General features: G+C 41.8%; 1 long non-coding RNA gene across 1 annotated transcript in view; it reads right to left on the reverse strand.

Annotated features, from left to right (window-relative positions):
• Window positions 1-13,671: 13,671 nt before the first annotated feature.
• Window positions 13,672-24,137, reverse strand: part of LOC115656678 — a 35,109-nt gene continuing 24,643 nt past the window's right edge. Inside the window, exon 4 of the long non-coding RNA XR_004001723.1 lies at window positions 13,672-13,713. This is a non-coding gene — a long non-coding RNA (uncharacterized LOC115656678). The remainder of the gene's footprint in view (window positions 13,714-24,137) is intronic.

Genomic DNA, 24,137 nt, shown 5'->3' on the forward strand with positions numbered 1-24,137 from the left:
CTGACACCTTGTTAGTAGTCTCAGTGAAAGACTGAGTGGGCATGGAGAGGAAACTCCTTATTCCAGTTAGGGTGACCAGATAGCAAATGTGAAAAATCGGGACGGGGGGTGGGGAGTCTATATGAGGAAAAGACCCAAAAATCGGGACTGTCCCTATAAAATTGGAACATCTGGTCACCCTAATTCCAGTTGAAGTACTTTGGGGGTGGGCAACAGGGGAAAGTGTGCGCTGCTGCTGAATGAGCTGTTGTTCTCTAGATAAATGGCTAGATTTCTTCCAGGGCATATACTAGCCACCTATAACCTCCCCTCTAACTGAGATCCTGCAACAACACAGCGCTAACTACAAGAAGGTGTGTGTAAAACTGTTGGGGTTGTGCAAGTTCACTAGGGGGCCTGATCAAAACCCTATTAAAGTCAATGGGAAGCCTCCTACTGATTTCAGTAGGTTTGAAAATAGACTCAACAGTTTGTGAAGTTCATTAATAAACTTTCCCACAGATATCTTGTTGCATATTTGTCCATTATGGGGATTTCACATGTTCTTCTTAAGCAAATGATACCGAACACAGTTGGAGATTGGTTACCAGACTAAGTGGAGGATTGGTCTGAGCCAGAATTGCAGTCCCTGTATTTTTATGTAATAATCTAAATTATTCTTTCATTTATTATCACTGACAACCCAGTGGAAGGCTTCGGAGGACTGAAATGGCTTCATAATGGAATATTTAGATAAGAATTTTAAAAATGGCATGTGGATTTTGCATGTTTCAGGTTTTAGATACTCAACTTGATATACTTAAAGTGGCCTGATTTGCAGTGAAAGTACTTTGTGAAAATCAGGCCCCTTTAAGCTGCCTCAAGGTGGACAACCCAAAAAAATCGCTAATACATTTTAATATCTTGGCTATTCACTGTATATTTTTAAAGCATCCATACCAATACCTATTTGTTTTTTAAACTTGCATTTGTTCAGCTGGGTATGGCTTAAGTTATCAGTGCTTTATTCATTCAAATCATTTACTCATAACACGTCACACTTGGATACAATGAGTGAGTTTGTGCTGTGTCATCTCAGAGCCGAGAGGAAAGAGGGACTAAGGTGTCATCATGTCCTTTTTGTGTCCTCCGTAACAGATCTGGCCAAAACCATCAGTATTCTTTGATACGGGGAAAAGGAGACATTTAAAAATAAAGTTAATTAAAAAAATCCAATTTTCCTGCCGGCTCTACTGTCCATACAGGTCTACTACACTTGGTTTAATTTAGGCACTGCCACCCAGAATCACCATAATAGCTTCCACTTTCAAACTTGACAGGAGAGCTGTGTCTATCTTATTCAGCTTTTATGCTGGAGGAATTCTTTCCTGGCTCAGTCTGGGTTTTTATGGCCACTTTATAGTTGCAGTACAAAGCAGCCATAATGTGCAGTAGAATCCCTTCCCATACGTGTATCATATGAGTGTTTCGTACATTTACATGTGTTACACGTATGCCCGGTTTCTCCCTGGAAAACATAATGCATAGTTTACAAGGTACAAGAAATGCATCCCTTCACAAAAAGCAAAGCACATTTGAAACAATGAGAATTTTATCTTATTTTGAAAACTTCCTGGCTATACATTGTCTAAGAAAGAAGCAATCTGCTCATTTCTAATGATCAGGTAAATGACAGCTGAAATAAAAACACACACACACACACACACACACACACACACACACACACACACACACACTATGGAACAGAAGAAATAGAGCTTTAAAAAGGAGAACTGGAGGCAATTCGCAACCAGCAGCAGAAACTCCAATTACTTCAAGCAGGCCCCAGGGACAGGGCAATGGGTTTAACAAATTTAGCTAAGACAAAAGATCCTAACAGAAAATAAACACAAAGTATAATTGTTTCATGATGAAGTTGGCAGATATGCAACAGCCCAGTTAAATAAAAGCTTTGATGTAACCTTGCAGAAGAAGCATACGGAATTTATATAATCTAACTGAAGCTCATATTCTAGGCCTGGCATAATCTGGATTCAGGCCAGAGCACAGAACTGAAACTGCTTGAGTGATAGATGACCTCCTGCTACCAATGGATGGTGGGCAGATATCCATTCTCATTCTCTTGGGCCTCTCTACAACGTATGACACTGTCTACCATCAGATACTGCTGTCTCACCTGAAATAGATGGCAGAGGTCCAAGGTAACACACTAAAATGGTTTCAGTCCCTCCTGGAGGGACACACCCAATGAGTAGTGGAAACTGTACCTCCGTCACTAGACCCCTCACTTGTAGAATCCTATAAGGATCTTTCTGGTACTGGTCAGACAACATAAACAGAAGTGCCACCAATATGCAAATGACATACAGTACTACTTATCCTTCATCACATAGAACTAAACCACTACTGCCAAGATGGCCCAGTGCTTGGACAAGATCAGCTCATGAATGAAGAACAGCTAACTGAAGCTGAACCCAAACAAGAGGGTGGTGATTCTAATAGGCAGAGGAAAGCATTTTGAAGAGTTTGTACCACAGTACAGACACCTTTGGTTGAAGGCACACACCCATAATTAATTGAATCAGTCCATAGTTTAGCAAGCTTCTGGATTCCTCACTGATGCTGAGCTCTCACGTAATAGCATACATGAACAATGCTTTGTAAGATTTCCAGGTGGCTTGAGACTCTTCCCTATACTGGCAAATAATGACCTAGCCTTGGTTATTCATGCCTTCATCACTTCTAGTTTGAACTGCAGCAATGCAATATACCCACGTGTGACGTCTTCAGCCCAAGGAAACGCCAACTGGTACAGGAAAATGCAGCACATTTCCTCAGCAATACAAGAACACATTAAACCTGTCTTCCACTCCTTACACTGGCTTCCCATAGAATATATAGTTAAGTTCAAAATCTCAGTTCTTTTCATCAAGGCACCAAATTGCATAGGCCCAGGATATCTAAAAGATTAACTAAGGGTCCAGGACGAAGACCACCATCAACAACTTCACTCCTCTGTCAAAACAATTTCTATAATAAGGTAAACAGAAGATCTTTCATTTCAGCTGAACTGATAGTCCTCCAAATACTTATCAACAGTTTGCAGAGCATAATAATAGGAAAGAACTAATAATGCTTATTATGATTATATATAATTTGTATTTTAGTAATGCCTAGAGGCCTTATTGTGTGAAACAATGTAAAAAAAACAAACAAACAAAAAACCCCAAAGCAGGAGACAGTTTCTGCCCCAAAGAACTTACACTCAAAGTAAAATGAAATGGCCACATAGGGTCAGATCAATGGTCCCTATAGCCCACCAGCTTGTTTTCTAGCAGTGGTCAGTGGTAGATGCTTCAGAGGAAATGAACAGGGCAATTATTGCATCATCCATCTGGTCGGCCAGTCCCAACTTCTGGCAGTCAGAGGGTCAGGGATGCCCAAAGCATGGGGTTGCTTTCCTGATCATCTTGGCTAATAGCCATGGATGGACCTATCCTCCAAGAGCTTGTCTAATTCTTTTTTGAACCCAGTTATACTTTTTGCCTTCACAACATCCCCTGGAAACAAGTCCAACAGGTTAACTGTGCATTGTGTGAAGAAGACCTTCCTTATGTTAGTTTTAAACTGGCTGCTTATTAATCCCCCTCTTTTATGTTATGTGAAGGGGTAAATAACATTTCCCAATTCATTGTGTAGACATATCAGGAAAAGAGATAGAAGAGAGATGTCAGTAGGCAACATGAACATTGAGGGTTTGTCAGCCTCACGTAACTTCCATGCTTCTCACTCCACTCTTTAGTTGTGAGGGTTTTTTTAAATAGAAATGTTACTAATTTTTTATTAATAAAGTGAAACAACCAAAATCCCACCCCAAGGGTTTTTTATTATTATTATTAATCTACCTCTCAAATTTTGTATTGCACCATGTCTGAGTTACTTGAGTTTTGTTATAGTAAATGTATTATAGGGAAGGAGTCAGAGAGGGGAGGAAGGAATGGAGAAAGGAGGGATAGAATGAAGGAAAGGAGTATAGAAGGAAGTTGGAATGAGATTGAAGAGCAGTGACTGTGAGGGACATGACAGAAAGGACTGGGAGCCAGTTGCCAATCAGCAGGAGAGAAAAAGTTCAGAATAAAACCTGTAGATAGCACACTGATGACATCATCAGCACTCAATGGCCTTGCTAAAGTTGTTTCTTTAGTTGGCTCCTTCTAACTTGAGTTTCATTACCCTCACTACTGAGGCCAGCTTCACCTTTTTTCCCCAGGCCCAAGTGTCTAACAGCATGTTGAGGACATCCAGTGGAGAACAGTGGAGACCCCCTGTGCAGTTCGTATTCTAAAGGTCTCTGGGAGGTGGAGCGGTAGACCTGGCTGAGCCTGATCTTTCCACCTCTACCCTTGGTGCTACATGTAGGCTCTGTTTTACATTTGTTCCTGCTGGTTTGAGTTTCTCTGGCCCTCAGGACTGGCTCAAAAGTTTCTTTTGATGTTGGTGATATACTGAATAAGAATTCAGGCTAGTGATTCTGGAACTGGGTTCAGAGCTGGATTATACTCAAAAGGAGTTACAGGGACTCTTTTCTGAAATAAAAAAAAAATCCTAAAAAAAATCTGACTTTAAGAGTAATGTGAGATTAGAATTACACTCTGACTACCTGGCATATTTTAGATCTTTTGCAGTTTTTCCTTTGAAATGCTTTTGTAATTTGTGCTGTGATTTATTTAAGCATATGGAAATCATTATTTCATTTACTCTTACATTTACCTGTTTCTCAACAAATCATTACGGTCATATAGTCATATTCATTATTTTGTCATTCTTGATTTATACTTATAGGCAATGCAAACTGGCCTTTAAGGAAAAGACATGCAGCTCTGTGTGAAAAACAGTTCTTGGTAGAGAGCTGAAGACTGCAATCAACAAAACGTTGTAATCTGGTTGCAATTCACCATTAAGGCCACAGTTCAGCAAAGCATTTAAGTGTGTGCTTAATTCTCTCCATATTAAGTGAAGTGAGCAAACTTGTACATAAATCCCATTGAATTAAAATTACAAAGGACACAGACACCTATAATTATAGCACTTATAGTTGCCAGACCCTCTCCATTTTAAGACCCTGTTTTCAGTTGCTTATACCTTTTCCATATTTTAACCATTTAAGCTGACATTTTCTATGCCAAGTGACTGCCACAGGCTGACTTTTGGGGAAAATTTCAGCAAAAATGGTTCACTGTTTCTGAGAATAAAGTTATGGTAAAATGCATTGTTTTCACCCATGTTAAAAAAAAATATCTTACAACTTTTTCATTGAGAAGATCTAGCGTCTCCATGGCCAAGGAATATGGTCAAAGTTTGCCCTGGTATCAGAGATACCTGACTGCCTTTTGTTGTCCCTGTGAAAATCTACCAAAGTTTGTTCAAGTTATGACCCTCTGAAAATCTCAGTTGACTCATGAAACCTTAGTTCAACATTCTTGTGTACATGCATTGTGATACAGTCCTTAAATATATGATGGCATACAATTTTTTTTCCCACGTGACTCTTACATTCAGTGTAAAGTAAGAACAGTGCTCAGGAAATGAATCAGAGTTGTGTAGTGAATGAATATCTATTTACCCATAGGTGAATACTTATATACACATGAAGGTGACCAGACAGGAAATGTGAAAAATTGGCACAGGAGTGGGGGAAAATATCTGTGTGACAAATGGAGATGATAGCATGTAATAGCTTAGAGACACATGATATATTTACTATATACAACACAAAAATAAAAAAAGTCTTAGGCATTTGAGATAAATATGTGAAATGATTTGCTATTACCACTGTTGTTCATTATCACTCTGATCCTGCAAGCACTTAATCACCTGAGTAATGTCACCCATGTAAGGACTCTCACTGAAATCTGTGGGACTCCTCAAGATACACAAATGTTTAAGTGTTCATAAGATTGGGCTGTCTGCTGTGAAAAGATGAGGGTTTGATTGAAACCACACTTAAATTCTGCTGTATAGTGGATGAACACAGGGTACTGGCTCAATATCTTGAAGGATATCTGAGGAGGCATGGGACCTTTAAACTGCCTAGGATTGTTCAAGTTTGCCTAATTTTAATTGAATAAAAACTAGGGGGAAAAAAGGGAGTTTCTACTTTAAATTACTTCTCTGAAAACCCAATAGAACTCTCAAAGATTATTCAGTTACAGAATGTTCTGAAAGTAGAAAATAATATGATTTGTTTGGAATACTTGTCTCTGAACTGTAGGACATTCACTTCACAGTTCATCTAGGATATAATCACTGATGGATACCAGAGACTTATAGCCTGGACCTAGTATTGCAACTCACACACCCTTTAATGCAAATGGAGTGATCATATACATTCAGAACCGAAAATCAAAACAGGTAAAGCCTTTCAGCATCATTATTTGTTGTGAAAAGGTACATGTTTATCAGAACTGTTGATCTGAACTGGAATGGCTGAACTGTTATATTTATAAAAGCAGCAAAGAATCCTGTGGCACCTTATAGACTAACAGACGTTTTGGAGCATGAGCTTTCATGGGTGAATACCCACTTCCTCAGATGCATGTTATATTTATGTGGCTATGGATAGTATTTGCTTTGCTTTTGGCACATGTCTCCTCCACCCTGTGTGATTTCCTCCAGATTTGACCAGGGCAGGATAGTACTGCTCTAGGGTCCTAGGCTGGGAGGCTGGTGGTCAGAGAGTCTGCATGTAACTGCAGCTGGGTGTGTCCCTACCTGTGTGAATGCTGGTGAAAGTGCAAGCTTGGAGAGCTTTGCAGCTTGTCACATCAGCACAGTGTGAGAGGGAGCCCAGGCTGGTGGGTCAGAGGGCTCAGTGGTACCCCAGTTCCAGGTGACAACGTGGGGGAACCCGTCAAATATCCATTATGCAAATTAAATGTAATCACTACCCTTTTCCTTTGAACAACTCTTATCATTTTACAGGAAAACATAGAAGACATATGACATTTAAAATACTATTTTGTTCACACATGTTGAACACTTGCCAACTAAATACACGTCTGATTGCCAGAAAAAGGCATTTTGCTGTGGTATTCTATGCATCATTAACTTTTGCTTTGCACATTATTCTATGCAATACCTATGTGTGTTGCTGCTGTTTAATCTGTATTCATATAAGCCGCACCATGGAACCTCTGTTAGAACTCACTTTTTTTAAGCAAATGAGATTACCCTTGTATCAATACCTTTAGAGAAAACTAATTGTTCTGGTATTTGAACATTTCCTGCAAACATGAAATATATTAAAGCAAATGCTAGATTTTAATATTCAATTCATTAGACAAGAGAATGTCTAGTCTGATTCCCAAAGAGCCCAATGCCGTGAGGTGCTGAACACTGTCATGATGGAGGATCAGGCAGTAGAAGAGCTAAGTCTGTAGCACTCAGAAGTTGAAGCTTGCTGCCAGGGGCGGCTCTAGGTAGTCTGCCACCCCAAGCACAGTAGGCAGGCTGCCTTCGGCGGCTTGCCTGCAGGAGGTTCCCGATCCCATGGATTCGGCAGCACGCCCGCGGGAGGTCCACTAAGCCGTGGGACCAGCAGACCCTCCACAGGCATGCCACCGAAGGCAGCCTGCCTGCCACCCTTGCGGCGACCAGCAGAGCGCCCCCCCGGCTTGCTGCCCCAGGCACAGCTTGGTGTGCTGGTGCTTGGAGCTGACCCTGCTCACTGCCACACTCTATTTAAGCAAACCATCACGAAGAAGCAGAATAAAGGCAAGAAGTTCTCAGATGGGCTTTTTAAATGAATACATGTAAACTATATGAAACCATGTCATGTTCCTAACTATTGTAAACCTGGTTAAGAAAAAGATTTTCATTGTTCAGCATGGTGGTTTTTCAACTTGTGCAAACTATTTCTGTGTCCGTCTGGCAGAGGGAAAAGGAAGTTGTGATGAGTTGGACCCCTTAAGGTGCCACTTGATTGTAGTAAGTGAAGGCCCTGATAAAGGCCCAGTATGAGGCCTGAGGCCTGAACTAAAATAACGGTCAAGACTTAGCTAAAAAGCAAAGTCAAACTGTGAGCTGAAGGCCAGCTCAGTTCACAGAAGCTGGCAAGGAAAGGGCTGATGTTGCATAAACATATATTCACCTAGCATACCGAAGTATAAACACAGTACCAGAACACCTTATACTGGAACATTCCACAGATAAGAAAGAACAGGCCGACCCATCCCAATGACAGGTAAAAGGGTAAAATGATGGATAGAGTTGTTTTGATAGAACCAATCTGTACAAGGTGAGAGGCGGGCACCTTACTACGTAGAGGGGTTGTACCTTACTTTGTAAAGGGGTTGCACCTCAATACATCAGGAGTGATGTGTAACTTGTTTGTACCTTTGTATAAGAATGCATCCCTGGGGCGGTGTCTTTGTCCGGCCTAGGGCGCAGTGGAAAGTCCCGCCACTAACTGAGCCGAGTCCATTGACCGTGGGTACATATTTGTAGTATGCCATGAATTAGGCTAAGAAACCTACAGGGAACTACTACTGTATCCAATACGGCAATAAACCTGGCCGACGTGCCTTCATACCTTACTAGACTCTGTGATCATTGGGGATTCTCTTCGGGTCTGCTGTGTCAGCTATCTGTGCAAAGCTGGGGCAGCACACAGAGGGAGCACACGCACGCAGCCGAGTGATACCAACAAGGAGAGAGCAGATCACCACACCGGTAGTGCTGATACCACTGTGGATTTGCATTTCCTCTCCAGGGTTAAGCCCATGTGAAGAATCCACCCCTACTCCTTGGATTCCTTTGAGCTACCGATCCCCATCACTCAGTGTCTGGTGCTTAGCTGTTGTGAGGGGTTTACCTGTCCAGGAAGTGGCTGTCTCCACCCTTTCATAAGGTGGTTTGTTAGCACATTCACTGAAACCAGAATGCTTGGAAGAACCACACTCTACCCCGCCCCCGCCTTAGAGGGACAGAGTTAGTTTTCACAAGTACAACAGGAAAAACATTTTGCAACAGTGGGACCTGGATTGGGGTACTCTTGGTCACCTCTCTCTCTGTTCCCCAGAGGTCAGCTGTATAGTTGCTCCCCTCAGGGAGGTCAGTTATAAAGTTCCCTTTTAAAACCTGAGTCACTGGTGAGGTGCCTGGGATTACAGATGCAGATCCAGCAAATTTATCCCGGGCAAACCCTTCCCTGTAATAAATGGGAAAACACTCCTATACTCCCCCACATTCCTTCTCAACTTTTTTCTCCGGGCCCCTCTCTAAGGCACACAACACTGTGTTTTTTAGAGTGGAATCTACAACAGACCCTTCATTGTTAAGCTTTGTACCCTCCTCCCTCTTTAAATTGGGTTTGCCTCCAGTTACAGAATCCATGGAATCCTTAATCACCACAGCAGTTCCCAGGATTCCACTCCCTTTCTCTGGGCTTTCTCCTAGGACATGTTTTCCTATGCATTCTAGAGAGAGTTCTGTTTCTTGTTTAATTGCCACTTCCTGGCAGCCAGCAACCTGGAAAGACTCCCTCCCGCCAGGGAAAAAACCTGTCTGTAGCCTCTGGGAAAGAGCTGCCCTCAAATACACCCATCTTTGTCAGCAGACAGTGCTCTACTGCTATAGAGGAATTAAAGAGACACTCTCCCACTTCCTCAGCAGTTTCTGTAGCTTTGCTCCTTCCCACTGGGGCTTCAGCACAAGATTCCTCCTTGCTGCTGACAGACCCCTGGATAGCCTTAGTCACATTAAAAAAGTCATTTCCCAGAAGAATTTGTGTAGGATTCTCAGGAACCACAGCGATGGTTAATTCAGCTTGCAAATCCTTCATTTCTATGTGCTCTTTAGCCAAAGGAAGAAGGATTTTGTGACCACCTATTAACAATAGTTCTGCCATATGTCCTAGCAGTATGTCTTTCTCCTGAACAAGGTCTCTCCTGGCCACAGAAATTTCTGCACCAGTATCTCTCCATGCAGGGAGTTTTTTGCCATTTACTTTGACAGTCTTTAGGTGCTTATTGCCTGGCTGTCAAGTGGCAACCTTTACAAATCCTGTGTGATAAGTGGCAACTGCTTGTGGTGCCTCTGTGCTCTGGGTAGCAGCATTTCCATGAATTGTCTGCTACCTTTTCCCACAGGGCATCTATTCCTCAGGTGCTCAGTGGAATTACAATAATAGAACCTTCCGGGGTCTTCTGCTTTTACAGGAGATTAGGGACGAGGACTGCAGGAGTGTACCTGGAGGGCAGACGGGAGGATGGACAGTCACCTCCCCTCCTACCCAGAGGTGAAACGGAGACCTTGCTTCCCACCAAACTTTAATCTCTCTGCCTCTGATTTACTCCTACTAGATGCTTGGGATTGCTCAAATTTATCTGCAAACCTGCAAGTCCACTTTTTTTATCCTATGAACACGGTTTTACATCATCACTAGAATATTCAGGAAGTGTCCTGAGCAACCAAATCACACATTTCTCAGCCCCCTCCCAGTTCTTCATCACATATTGCACAGATCCAAAAGATACTGCAGCACTTTAATCCCTGAGGTTCCCCATTGCAATTGCGAGGGCAGTGGTGGGAGACCAGCACTCTGCCAAGAGCTCAGTAAGCAGGAATTGCTTTTGGCCCAATTGATTCCGGCAGAGAATGCTCATTCATACATTTGCAAACAGATGCAAACCACCTGCACATCACCTTTGGATGTGATAAAAACTGAGACGGCATCCAGCTAGGCTGACAAACAAATAGAAAAATGTATGACATTCCTAGCAAAGAGAGATTGGTCAGTCAGCTTCTTGGGAGGATAAAAATGATTTGAGATTCAGAGCATATAACATCCCAGACTGAAGGCATGCCTGACAAACATATCTGCATGCTGAGACCCATATTAATCTTTAAAACATTAACAACATTAGGCTACAATGGAAACATATATTAAGTAAATACTACCCCCAATCCCAAAAGCTTTTAACATTGTAAAAGATTGATAGGGATGACCATGACTTCCTCCTAGTCCACTGAACAAAAAAACCCCACATCCAGATGAAAAGTTTGCTGACAGTAAATACGTCACATGAAAAGTAACTTAACAGTTGCCAGGGTTGCAATCTGTCTGATCAAAGTGTATCAAGCACTCCAGATATTTTTTCAGTCCCTTTTATAAGGCTCTAGGTAATATCCTGTAATTATAACAGCAGAAGGAAATAGGTCTCCAGTTCCACATATCACATAGATCCACTTTCTTGGGCAACAGGATAATTACTGCCCTGCAATAGGATGAGGGGCATCTTTTTCTCCCTTTGACATTCAGTGTGCTGCCACCACAAGGAAAAAGTTAGACCCAAGAAGTATTTGTAAGTTTGAGAGAGTGGCTCATAGATAGCTGGGGTTTTCCCAGTAGATTGTTGCTGGAAGGAGAGAGGGGTAGCCAGAGCTCCTCACAAGGGAGTCACAGCAAATCTTGATGCAGCTCTGCCATCACCAGCAGATTGCAGGCTTCAGGTGAATATACAACAGTGTAGAAAAACAGCTGTTTCTTGGATCTCTAGAGTCAGCTGTCAGATGAGGACTAGGCAGCTGGAAACAGGGAATCTGTGAGCAGTCCACAGTCTTCCTCTTCAAGCCAAAGAAAATCTTGTATGAGCATCAATGTCATTGTCAGGGACTTTAACCCCGATGGCAAAGTTCGTTGTCTGACCGCAAGAGAGACAGGCAACACCAGCAAGGTCCGATCAAAAGCTCTTTATTGACAAGTGCACGCATTAATAGAGAGCAGCTCGTCTCCAGAGAGAACCAGCCCCCTCTTTACATTTTAGTATAAGCCTATATAGACAGTTTCATTGCGTTATAAATTATTTAATGAAGCAACCCACCCCCTTTTTCTAACAACTAGAAACTAGACACCTTTAGTATACATGCATGCCTAAAGTTAGAAATGTAGGGGAGTTAAAAATAAACAAAGAACAAAACCAGGGAGTGAAAACAAGGAGGCTAGGAAACTAGGGCTCTTATCAGTTCTTCGAAGGAGCTGCCCGAACACAGCACATCTGGTACTATGCCAGGAATGCAGCTTCTTTTTTATCTCACTTTTTCCCAGCGCTTGTGAGACATGCTGCTGCTTCTCAGTGTTTTCCACTCAGGGATTACCCACAAACCTCTGTTAGCCTGACTTTGGTCAGGTTGGCATACCTGGTTTTGTCTGCTATATCTTTATTCAGGCCTAACAATCCCCCCTTTGTCCCTAGAGGACCATAATGGAACTCTTGGGACACATATTCATTTAACAATTGTACGCGGGAGGCTAGTAAACCATGACCCAAGGTCTGAGTGGAGGTCCTTAAAACTAAAAGTGTGATTAAGAGATATAGCATGGAAAACAACAGCAACATTTTTAATAGCTTGTAAATTTTTGTTAATTAAGCCAGAGTGATTAACAGAAAAGCAACATTTTTCCCCGATGCGAGCACAAGCTTCTTTTTAATTTAGCATTTATGGCATTTAGCACACGTTTATTTTGCAAAGTTACTTTTGCTACTTTATTAGTTTTTTGTTGCAACTTTTGGAAAGCGTCTATTAATGCATTAGCTGTTTTTTTAAGCTTTGCAGAAATATTTACAATTGCTCTCTTGAGCTTAGCCACCCACAATCCAGGAATGAGTGCACGGACAAAAGAGTGGAATTTTGTTTGTCTGACAACTAAGGGATTGGGCACTGACTATAAATTAGTTAGGTATACCAAGTGGTCTAATTTCCCAGATGTTTTGGTGAATAATTCAGTTTCATGTGCAACCTCCCCATGGACCCGTCAGGATTCGGTATGTGGAAGCCCACACCCCCCGGTCCAAATGCTTGGAAGGAGCACTGTAAATGTTTACACTTCCACCCAGAAAGTCTTTAGTATATTTTTATGACTACAGATCAGATGGTACTTTTGATGTTTTTGTAAGGGCAGTGGGCCAAGTCTGGTATTTAAGATTACTCTGAATGGCCATTAGCTGGTCATTCAGGAAATTTTGAATCTTTAAACATACTAGATCCCACTGCAATGCCTTTTCAGCCTCAGTGATATTTAATACTATTTTTTTTTTGGTGTAGTACTATATTACATTTGTTATTTAATTATTTTAGGTACTTTTAAAAGGCATTGACATTAATAGCATAGGAGGGGGGTTACATTATTAGTCACTTTTTAGGACACAGGGCGCAGCCTGTAGAATAAACCCCAAGCTCCAATTAATACCACATTTTCAAGCATGGGTCCTATAAATGTCCTCCCGCCAGTGTATAATTCTTTGTTTTTTTACCAGGGTCAGTTCTTAATGTCCTTTCTAGTCAGGAATTCCTGGACTTTGGCAATTTCAGTGGAGCGAGTGTTCCTTCTTCTTTCCCAAAACAGTCGTGGTGCAGCATCCTTGTATTTTTTTTTTACTGTCCAGAAGGCACAGGGAGCTAGAAGGTGAAATAGGCTAATCATCAGTAGGAGAATTCTTTCGAGGTGGAGGGGTCTTTTTGCAGTGAGAATCTTGGGATCAAGCAGTTAGTCTTTGGCACTTTACAGCGGTGTTGGTAGGTAGCAGGACTTAATAAGGGCCTTTCCAGCATGGAGCCAAGGCAGTTTTTTGTTGGTGGACCTTTACATTAATCCCGTCTCCTGGTTCCAAGGAGTGGCAGGGCTGCTAGGGTCTTTGGGTAGCCCTTATTTACCTGTGAGAAAAGAAACTTAACACATTTTATTAGTGCCTGGCAATGTTTTTTAGATCTCATAGCTGTGTGGGCAAATTCAAGCCCTTTTTTTTTTAGTTGTTAGCCAAGTCTTAACTGTGAGCAGTGTCCTTGAATGGAGTCAGTGTCTTATTTATAGCCTGAGCTTGCTATTTTATTTTATTTTATTTTTTTAGTTAATTTATTCTGTTTTTTGTTTTTTTGTTTTTTTTGGCTTTTTTTAACCTGCAAAGGAAACTTTTACTTTTTACTTATACACCTTTTTTCCAACAATGAACACCTACACATTGTCATTATACAGTACATTAGTTTTATTATTTAATGTATGCCACATATACCCTTTTACTAAAATAACTTTATTACAGAACTTTGGAGCAACAGGCCAGGACAAGCACACCCACTTTGAGGAGTTCACTTAATACAACTTCTAGTCCAATAGCTTTCCACCATCCCCAGCCCTCTGGCTAGAAATCTGAGGTAGCCAGAAGGATCCCATGTACAATATGGGGAGTGGGTTAACTTTTCATGTCTTTGCTTTCAAAGACTGTTGGTATGCAAATTTTAACAACAATTTTTGCAATTAACAATTTGGCCAATGAAGTTTTTTTTTTCTTACTTAAGGAAATACATTAGACTTTAATATATCACATTGTTCTGATTTATTTAAACACTTTGTATTCCAAGTTGAACAAAACAAGTATGTGCATTTTAATTTAACCTTTTTTTGCTTGATTCCAAACCAGACCATTCCATGAAAACACTAAACACAACAATTTCGGCCACAAGATAAACACCACAAGACAGAACATAGAACACAAAACATAATTCCTATTGTGCCAGTAAATGCATAGTATGTTGAATGCTGTTTAGCTGGCATCAGTTTTCTTTGATTATTTGAAAGACAAAAAAAACAGAGGTTTACCCCTTCTGGGCAGTCAATTATTGCTTAAAATAGACAAATACCCTTGTTGATTTTAGGAAAAACAGAGGATTTATTCCATATTTTATGTGTTTCATAGGCAGCCCAGGTTTCAGTGGCTCCTACCTTATCAGTTAGATAATTTGCATTAATACAGATGCTTTTTGGCTTGCTTTTTACTTTTAACTGTTGCTTTTAAACACTGAAAGAAAACATTACTACTTATAGTGCCCTTACAGCCTAATAAAATTTTAATTACATAGCACTATATACATTTTTTAGCTAATTTAACTAAATTTTAAATGATTGCAATTAACAATTTTTTTGCCTTAATTTATTTACAAACATTTTAAAGACACCAAGAACTTTCCTCTTTAGCATTTTTACAAAGTTCAACTGCTGTTTTCTTCAGCAACTACAGAGTTAACTTTTTACTTTTTCTTAAATTACTTGCTTGTCTTCCAACAGCCACTTTTATTAACTCAAATCACCATTTCAAGTAAGTTCTGGGTATTTGAAATTTCCATGCTTACACTTACTTACTTCTTCCTTTCACTACACCCTTAAAGTTTTTCAACCTGTTTTTCAATTTTTCTGTCTGTTGCCTGCCCGCCTGGGCCCGATCTTGCTTTTCTTACTGAACCGTCCCTTCCATAGGCACCAACTTGTTCCACTACCAGTTTAGCTAGGAGGGTGGGCTTCTTAACTAGCCCCCACCCCTCCTGGTCTCTTGCCTTAGACATTCTTACTTACAAAACTACTCGAGTCCTCCTTCATGAGGCTTGCCACCTGGACGAAGACACATGGCCCATTGGGCAAAGGCCATTTACTTAACATATAAGTTAAAGGACTACTCTTAGAGGGTTTACCCAGAGACTCATTTATTTGTTTGACACTTAAACAGAAAAGAGAATTACACAGAGAGCAGAGGGAATTACAGTCTAAGCCAGACTTTCCCACTTCTATACACTGATCGCTATAGGGGACGGGACAGAAGGATTTCAATTTCACCTCAGAGCTCTCTCGCACACATGGCTTCCACTCCGAGGAATAACGAATGAGAGGTTCAGTTCCGCCCACACTCCTAACACCCAAATGAACAGAGCAAAAAAAACCAACAGTAACTGGTTAAATAGAACAGAACCAGAACCAGATAGTGTTTTTTTATCCTATTAGGACTCACTTTTACTTATGCAGTTCTCAGCATATAACACCAACAGTACCAAGCAAAGCAAACACAAAATAACAAGGGTAAAACAAATAGATGGTGTAAATTCTGCAAGGCTTCCCTTTTTTTAATTGCTTACCAAACTGTGACAAATTTCTGTTACCAATCTATCCCTCGTGTCAGGTGATCAGGCTGACACTACAGGATCTTTGGGGGAAGATAAAGAAAACACACCATATAACTGAATTTTAAAGCTTCATTAATAAAATAATAAAACAACAACGGAGAGTGTTGGGAACGCTCCCACATCACTTAGGAAAATATTAATGCCCCAAGCCCGAAGCTCCTTTCATACTCACACACGTACGTTCAGACTGGCCACTTCTGTGTATAATGTTCAGAGGAGGGGGAGAGGTGGAAGGGAGATTATCCTGTTTACAGCTTGTCCAGAATTTTCAACATGCTTCTGCTTTTGGGAGGGCTGTTCTTTTACACCCTGGAATCTCCTGCGGCGTCTCTTTTAGAGATTCCAGTCCAGGTCGGCTGCCTGTGGCTTCTTTGGTGTCACCAAGCCACACCGACTCCAGGGTCACAAAGGCACTCTGTTGGATTTTACTGGACAGTTAAGCTTTGCAAATGTAATTTTAGTTCTGTAACTTGTATTTCCTTTGCTTTGCCTCTGTCTATATTTTTTTCTTTACAGCCAGCTGGGGCCGAAAGCAGCCCCTCCCTGCACCAAGCACAGTCCGCACCGATTCCTGACCCTGAACGCAGAGCAACCCCCTCCTTCCATCCCGGGACCAAGATGATTTTTAAATTAACCCATTTTTTATGTTTTTTTTTCCCATTAAACATTTTAGTAGCAATGCTAACTACTTTAGACAAACTTTTTCCTTGCGTACTATCTGGATGCTCTTTAAATCTCTTTGCAATATTCTTTGCACATTGTGACATGAAAACCATTTTAACCATCTGCTTTCTATGATTAGTTTTAGGATTTAAATTTCCATGCTTTTTAACTTCACAAATCAGTCGAGCACAAAAGTCAGAGAGGTGCTTATCTGGATGCTGAACACAAGCAGTCACCTTGCTTCAATTTGGAGTAGCCTCCCCTGCATCTCTAATACCATTTAAAACAGCTTTTAAAAATCCATCCAACTTTGTCTTTTGAGCTGGATTATTGGGATTCCAGTTAGGGTCAGTAATTAGCCAAGGTGCATTCAAATGAGCTGCAGATTTTTTTTTTACTTTTTGTCTTTCATTTTTTGTCATGAGAGTATCTAATAACTGATTTACATTTGCCCAAGTGGGCACATGAGTGAAAAAGATTGTGCAGAACATTCTTTCCACTGCCTCAGGATTGTCTCATAAGTGAGGCATAGTGCACTGCCAGTTAAACAAATTTGAAGTTGCAAACAGGATATGGGTAAAACCATCTCATGTTCCCCAGCAACCAGTAGAACCAGATAAGTTCTCAACGAGGCTTGTCATATCAGGGGTGTCTCAAACATTCTCCCTCATGGAGTTAAGTAACCTAGTGGGGGTCCACAAGGGCAAGGACGAGGGCTGCTGTAATATTGGGGGTGTTTGAAAAGCAGTCCCTGACCAAGTTTGCAAAAGGCTGGCTGGAGGCTGCACAGAGGGGGTGAGGCTGCCTGATTCTTCTGAAGATGAGGGACCATCACTCTGAGCTCCCCCTTGATTTTTCTTTGTCCCTGAACTGTCCCTAACCTGCTTTTGAATTTTTGCACTCCATCAGGCGGGGAAAAACAGGAACAAAATTGTCCTCCTCCCGGTGCGGCTCTGGGGCATACGGTGGGGGATTTTTTTTACAAGAGCTCTCCATACAAACAGCTTCAAAAGCTATCCATCCCTCCATGGGTTCATAATTATACTATACAAACAAGTAATCCATTTGTCTCGGCCTAAGGTCAACCAAAATATCCCTTAAGGAGTTCATCCTATCTGTGGAAAAGGTTTCACCCTCCGGCCAGTCTCTAGTCGGGGACAAATGAAAGGTAAATGATGGCCATTGGATTCAACACAGATTTCTCATCTTAAATTTAATTAGACCAGCTGTCTCAGAAATTTCTTTTTAATCTTTAAGTATTAGAGACAACGGGGCGTCCCCCGGGCACTTATTGCCAACTTGTTCCATTTTAATGAAGGGACTCTAACCCCTCTTTTCCGGGTCGAGGTAAAGGGACTCTAACCCCCACCTCCCCGCGTCGAGCGCTCGCTTACCTCTCCGGGGACTCAAACACCTGGACTGGGACTCAAACCCAGACAACTTGGATCCTGCGCAAACCTGGACTGGGACTCTAACCCAGACCTAAGTTGTCAGAGACTCTAACCCCGACAACCTGGACCCTACTCAAAGGGTAGGTGGACGTTGCTGGGTTTCTACGAGCTTCAGCTGGTTTACAGAACACGCCTTATCGCCAACGCAGAGATCAGATCACCAGGCAAGGCTCCTCTAAACTGGAGGATGCGCGCTGCGTTGCCTCAGGGTCCGATCCCCCGCCGGAGAGTCAGACGGGTCCTGGCGGAGTCGCCAAAGATGTCAGGGACTCTAACCCCGACGGCAAAGTTCGTTGTCTGACCGCAAGAGAGACAGGCAACACCAGCAAGGTCCGATCAAAAGCTCTTTATTGACAAGTGCACGCATCAATAGAGAGCAGCTCGTCTCCAGAGAGAACCAGCCCCCTCTTTACATTTTAGTATAAGCCTATATAGACAGTTCCATCGCGTCATAAATTATTCACTGGAGCAACCCACCCCCTTCTTCTAACAACTAGAAACCAGACACCTTTAGTATACATGCATGCCTAAAGTTAGAAATGTAGGGGAGTTAAAAACAAACAAAGAACAAAACCAGGGAGTGAAAACAAGGAGGCTGGGAAACTAGGGCTCTTATCAGTTCTTTGAAGGAGCTGCCCGAACACAGCACATCTGGTACTATGCCAGGAATGCAGCTTCTCTTTTATCTCACTTTTTCCCAGCGCTTGTGAGACATGCTGCTGCTTCTCAGTGTTTTCCACTCAGGGATTACCCACAAACCTCTGTTAGCCTGACTTTGGTCAGGTTGGCATACCTGGTTTTGTCTGCTATATCTTTATTCAGGCCTAACATCATGAAGCTAGAGAAATGGGCACAAACTGAAGGAGAAGATGCAGGAAACTCTGGCAAGTGCTCTAGATGTTCATACTTCTCACTGAATGTCTAGTGGATTTGCCTCAAAATCCCATCATTGAATCCTATAATGAAGGTCTAAAATGTCCATTTCCAGAGAACTCATAGCATGATGCAAGAAGTGTGTAGCAGCCTGGGTGTATGGTGGGGCAACAGTTGGATCTGGACCTTCCTGACATCTCACTGCTGTCTCAGGAATTTGTACAAGGGCTTCTGCTGCTCTGAGTGCTCCCAGAACACAGCAAAAGTCTGTGTGAAAGCATTAAATTTGGCATTAAAACACTACTGGGAAGCACAGGTAGGGATAGGCAAATGACAGACATTGCGATGGTCAGACAAGAAAACAGGGGACATGGAGGACTAAACAAGCATATTCACACTGGACTTCACAGCTTTAAAGCAATCCAGTCTAGTCCCTGAGAGGTTGTTGGCAGTGGTCTTCAGGTCCTAATGGCACACCCAACAACCCAAAGGTCTGCAAATGACAATGCAGCTCCCTGACTGAATGAGATTATGGCTCCTCATGGTTTCTGCATAAAATATAGTCAATGTACAGTTGAAGTTCTCCCTTCTCATGGTCCATAACACTATCCAGGTCACAGCGAAGCAGGGCCTGGACAAGCATCTGCAAATACACAACATTGCCCCATCCCAGAGCATCTGCAAATACACAACATTGCCCCATAGACATTAAAGCAGTTTTTTAAAAACAGCACCAATGTGCCTCTACCTGGAGGAACTGGCCCTGCACAGAGAGGAGCTGCTTGAAACCCAGCTACCCCAGCACTGATAAAAGAGCTGTGGCTCAACTCTATATGTGCTGAACAGTCGGTGCATGCTTCTGGACCTTGCACAGCACCTTTTTTGAGACAGAAATGTTCCCTACAATTGAACAATACATTTCTTAAAACAAGGACAGCTAAGTGGACAAAGCACCACAAATTGGGGAAACAGGCCTCAACTCCCTACTTTCTTGTAATGCTATTTAAAAAGTTACTGATCTCTGCCTGATTCAAAGGAGGGATGTGTACCCACATCCCCTACCTTCCATGTGACTGCCTTAATCACCAATCTATAGAGTTGTTCTCTCTCTCTCTCTCTCTCTCTCTCTTTGGCCCAATGAATAACTATTTATACAAAGTGGAACAGCTTCAGTATCAGACTGAGAGCTACCCACCCCAAAATAGCCTATAGCCTGGTGGTTAGGATATGCACCTGGGTTGCTTTTTACCAAAAATCAACCAGAATTTGCAAACTGTTTCAGTTGACCCAAATCTGTATTTTTAAGTGAAAAAAGATTTTGTGCAAAAATGTTTGCCCAGCTCTACAGCTGAACTTTCAGTCTCCTAACGTGAACATTTGACCTGTGTTCACTTGAAGCTACTTAGCCATTTCATTCACCGCACATTTCACTTACCCAATTCCCTTTTCAGAAGCCAACTGCCCCTTTCAATTCTAGCTCACTTGGCAGAGCCTTGCTAAGCCAGATTTTGGTTCTCTGACTTTTCATCTACACACTGATTCTTCTAGAAGCTTCCCTAAATTTAACATCAGAGAGAAGTCAATGAGGTCAGTGACTGCAGTAAGCCATGTTCCTGCACAATGAGGCACAGCAATCTTGTCCTAACTACCTACCACAGACCTTGTTATCGTAGGTTGCAAAACCCCTAACCACCACCATTTCAGTTCAGTGGGAATCTTTATGAGCAATTTCAATAGTAGTAGTGCTCATATCTCTGACATACACCTTCATTCACCACAGTAACGGGGCCATTACAAGACTCCCGTATCCCAATATTCCATCCAGTAGAGGACAATGGTTATACAAGCATGTTCACCTGAATGTAAACTGTCCCCAACAATTCCCCTTGCAATGCTAATGACCCCACAACTAATAATCAACCACAACACAAATGAAACTAGTATCCTAAATTATATTCTTACTGTTATTCCTCCTGTCCTCCATATATTTGTTGTAATCATTTTGTTTATACTTCGACTGTAGTCTCTTCCAGAGATAAGAGGCATGTGTTTTACTGGTTTGTAAAACATCATTCACACTGATGGTGTTATATAATTAATTGATTAAATAAAAATAAACCATAATGTTGTTACACGTAGCTCTTTCCCCAGCAGTCCACAAATAAAACATCTAAGCATCATAACAAGTGTTTTAGGCTGTAAATAAAAACAAAAAAAACCAAAAACAGTGGTTTTGGTAGCTTATGGGAAAATACAAACATTTCTCATTTATTGTTGACAAAAAGTGTGCATAATCAATTTGTAACAGCAGCTTTCTGGAGGGAAGATTCTAATATCAAGGATTTGGTTTTGCCAGTATTGAGTGAATTGATATAAATGATAACAGAGTCCTGTGGCACTTTATAGACTTGCCACAGAACTCTTTGTTACTTTTTACAGATCCAGACTAACACTGCTTCCCCTCTGGCATAAATGATGTCACACATGCTGAGGATCATGTTAAAACCATTCACAGAATCATAAAAGTGGAGGACTGAAGGGAACTTTGATAGGTCATCTAGTCAAGTCCTCTGCACTCATGGCAGGACTAAGTATTATCTAGACCATTCCTGGCAGATGTTTGTCTAATCTGCTCTTCAAAACCTCCAATGACAGTTTCCACAACCTCACCAAGCAATTTGTTCCAGTGCTTAACTACCCTGACAGGACATTTTCCCTAATGTCCAACCTAAACCTCCCTTGCTGCAATTTAATCCCATTGCTTCTTGTCCTATCTCCAGAGGTTAAAGAACAATTTTTCACCTTCCTCCTTGTAACAAACTTTTATGTACTTGAAAACCATTATGTCCCCTCTCACTCTTCTCTTCTCCAAACTAAACAAACCCAGTTTTTTCAATCTTTCCTCATAGATCATGTTTTTTAAATCGTTAATCATTTGTGTTGCTCTCCTCTGGACTTTATCCCATTTGTCCACATCTTTCCTGAAATGTGGCACCCAGAACTGGGCACAATGGGTAATAATGTCCGTTATCACTCTGAAAATGAGCTAAGTGAGCCACAATTGCAGAAGCTATAGAGGACTTAGCTAGTAATGAGTAAACTGATGGGTGAGTTCATAGTTGGCTCACAGGTAATCCCAGGGTTTCTGTTTTCTATATCTAGAGTAGCTTTCATGTTCAATCAGAATACTTAATTTTCCATTTGCAAGCCCAATTATTGCCACTAGTTGAGAGGGTCACCATATGGGCAGCATAAAATGGGTGACACCTAAAACAAGAGAAGGATAAGTGAATGCTGCTTACTGTGTTCACAAATGCAGGTGATAATAAAACTGTAACTAGTCCACAAAACAGCCAGCAATGTAATATCTATTTTACAGACAGGAAAATGAGACACAGAGAGGTTTTATGATCTGGTAGGAACCATACAAGTAGTCAGTAAAAGAGCAGCAAATAGAACTCTCCCTAGGTGCCGACTCAAATTAGCGCGTGCTCTGCACCCACTGGCAGCCAAGCTCCCCTCACCCCTGCTTGGCCTTGCCTCCCCTTCCTGAGTGCACTGCATCCCCACTCCCCCCCCCGCCTCCTAACAGCTGTTTGGCAGCGCTTAGGACTTTCCAGGAGGAGCGGGGACGTGGCATGCTCAGGGGAGGAGGTGGAGAAGAGGCGGTGAAGGGGCGGGGACTTGGGGAAGGTGGAATGGGGGCAGGCGAGAGCGGTGCAGCCTGGGGTAAGGGGGTTGAGCACCCACCAGGCAGAGGGGAAGTCAGCAGCTATGGAACTCTCGTTTTTCTGGATCCCGGATCTATACTTAGTCCCTTTGACTATGCTTCCTCTCTAGGTACATGGAATGTAAGGCCTTTCTAGTGAAGAGGGTGTAGAATAAGAACTCTTTCCTGGTGGGGACCATTATTTGGCAAAGTGACATAGCTAACTGCCCAAATATTGTAGAAAAAGTTCAGAAATAGTTTCACATTTATGCTGCTCATAGCTAGGCAAACATCTTGCTATGACATACGACACCCTTAAGCACTTGCAAGCAAGTTGGGAAAACCTTGTTTTTTCACAGTCATGGAAATGATGGAATGTGTCATTCTCAACCTGCTATCAGAATAGGTCAAGGCAGTGTTGAATACTTTGGTACTTAGCTCTTGGCGTCTTGTAACCCATCATTATTTTGAAAAGCAAAAAACACCACCAGCCAATTATCCCTTATACTGTGTTCATCTGAAAAAGTAAAAAAACAAATATAAAGTTCACTTTAAAAATGCTTCTTGGAAATGGGAAATATGATTCAAAGTGTCACTTTGAAAGGAAACTACAGAAATAAGAGGGGCATGAAATGAGAAAGTCACCCGCAAATTAGGCAAAAAGATACAGAGAGTAGCAGGGCAACAGGTAAATGTTAAATCCTGAGTAATAAACTATGGCATATAACACTCATATGGTAATTTTGTTTGGCAGATCTCAAAGCATTCTGTAAAGGAGGGCAAAAGATCATTAACTATTTTATAGTTGGAAAACTGAAGCACGGAATTGCCACCTTTCTCAGGAACAGGGACCGGACCAGATGACATTCTAATGTTGTTGAAGCCAGTCCATGGAGTGTCATAAATAGTTACATCCTTTTGGTTTCATTTGATATTATGTTTGTCTAATAATAATCTAGATGCTGGTATTTGCCAGTGTGGGACTCATGAGACAGGCAGACAGGTGGAAGGTAAGGCTCTGTGAAGACCAGGAGGCAGAGAAAACCAGTGAAGCACAGAATTTTCAGCAGAAGAGGACTTTGTTGGGATGCCAAATTGGTGTTGCCACACTGAATGAATGGTGTGAGCATAACTTGACAGGATTTAAACATGAATGGCTGCAAAGGATCCTGGGAGCAGGGTCCCTTTAAGCAGATTTGATAAAGGACTAGCAAAGTTTCTGTGTGTAAACAATATTGAACCTATTAGTCAGCAAATATGGGCCCATGCAAAAGTAAATATCACATGTATAAAGTTCCAATGTGGAGCACAGGTTGAACTGGTTATAGTGACCTTACAGCAAGGACACCACGCAGAGAGCCAGAGTGAATGACTGATGAGTGAGTAAAGTGGGGTGAGCTTTGTTCAGTACCACCCCCACCACCCCCAGCCCATTC

This window comes from Gopherus evgoodei, chromosome 8, assembly GCF_007399415.2.
Source record: "Gopherus evgoodei ecotype Sinaloan lineage chromosome 8, rGopEvg1_v1.p, whole genome shotgun sequence".
NCBI classification, from domain to species: Eukaryota; Metazoa; Chordata; order Testudines; family Testudinidae; genus Gopherus; species Gopherus evgoodei.